The sequence below is a fragment of the Mixophyes fleayi genome, chromosome 4 (genome assembly GCF_038048845.1).
Source record: "Mixophyes fleayi isolate aMixFle1 chromosome 4, aMixFle1.hap1, whole genome shotgun sequence".
Classification (NCBI taxonomy): domain Eukaryota; kingdom Metazoa; phylum Chordata; class Amphibia; order Anura; family Limnodynastidae; genus Mixophyes; species Mixophyes fleayi.
This window is the reverse complement of record NC_134405.1, coordinates 195,329,665-195,331,522: the sequence shown is the minus strand read 5'-3', so window position 1 is coordinate 195,331,522 and position 1,858 is coordinate 195,329,665.

Sequence of the window (1,858 nt, the reverse complement as noted above, 5' to 3'; positions counted from 1 at the left end):
ACTTCTATGCTGAGAGCTGGAAATGACAGCTATGGAGCCCGGAGTATGGTGAAAGCATATATAACATTTTTTGAGCAAATATAGTCCAGAAAATGGTACAGACCGAACATTGCAAACATTGAAAAATGGATCTCTGGGTGAGGCTGAAAGCAGGTAACAACAAAGAATATGGATGGTGCAGGTGAACAGGCTGAGTGTAAAGAAACCAGGATGTCTGCTAGCAGCTTGCAGTAGTCCAAGGGAACAGGAGAAGTAACAGGAGTACAAATGAGAACAACAATATTAGGAACAGCAACATCAATGACCAGCAAAGGGGAACTGAGGGAGGCAGGCATAAATAAGGAAAGAACAGGTGCAGATAATTAGCAGATGCATCAGGTTAACCCCTGCTAGTGAGAGAAAAAGCAAGGCATGATAGGAGCACCTCAGGTGGTTCAGAGGTACTGCAGGGTACATTCAAATAATATCAAGTCCAGAGTAGTCCTATAGACAGGAGCTGCCAAACCAACGCAGCATGCTGAAGTGATGCTGCAGTAGAAGCGAATATAGACCCTGACAGAGTTTATGAAATTTTACCTTATTTTAGAATAAGCCAAATCACTTCACCCGTTTCTAGTTATCATAGAATTGGGTAAACAAAGTGCTCTACTATAATGGGATTTTATTTCTGTATAGCTATCTTTATATTAGTGCAATTAATTCAAAAGTACTATTAATCCAAACATTAGCACAAATGCTGGCAACAAGGCAACACAGTAGATATAAAAAGCTTCCATCAATTACATAGCCCAAGCAATTCACAGTATCCAAATATGTTGTAACCAATTCTCAGAAAGAACTACAGTTTCAAAGGTACCATATTATTGTGTTTAGCAAATTCACTAAAATATTCATGTAGATTCCTCACATATTGTTTAAATCAGTTTTTATACAGAAGCTTCATTTCACTTATGATATGATTACATACAGTTTGTATTGCCACAGTTGATAAATAAGTCTTAGATATTTTCCCGTTGTCTTTTAAAGCCTTATGTCAATTAGGGGGTGAAAGTCAAGTGACTCACATGTTATCTGCAGTTTAGGAGCAACAACCATGTACAGGTAGTAATGTTTCTCCTTGTCTTACCATATCGCTTGTCCCCTCCAATAGCCTACACACACCCTTCAGACCATTTAGCATCCACTATCAGCCTCTTTCACTGACTTGCAGTATCAGTGCTAGGATCTCAACTGGAGTATGTTCTAATGGGAGTAATTGGGTTCCAACCTAAATGCAGGCTAAAACACTTACGTTTAAGAAAACATGCAAAAAATTAGACTTCCCACAACCGCAAAGGATTGTGGGCCTCATGCTATACTTTTAGTGGTGTATATTTGTATCTTCCAGGTACACATTATGAGGGGAAGTGCCTTTTAAGTACATTTCTACCAAGGGTAATCAATAGTAGGGGCCTAAAATGATATTAGGCCATCCTTTGAATTGATGTTGTTGCTCTTTCCTCCATGTGGATTTCCAGTTGGGCTCACAATTCCCAAAAATTAGATGCAAAATGCTTTTTCGGGTCAGTTGCAAAAATTAGGATGTGGGCATTTAGTTATGTATGTGTGAAGTGAATGACAGGTGCATTTCAGCAAATATGAGATCAGCTACAGGAAAACATTTTTTCTTTTTCATAAATGACCTTTAATGCTTTCTCTATAGATATAAATTGGAGCATTTTTGGATAAATGACCTATAAAAGAGTATGATAGGGTTCCTGAAGTAGATGCAGGGTTGAAGCACAGCTGTGCAAATCGAAGCTTTATGGGTATGCAACAGCATCTTGAGTCAGTACAATTCTCAGTATGAATCTTTCAG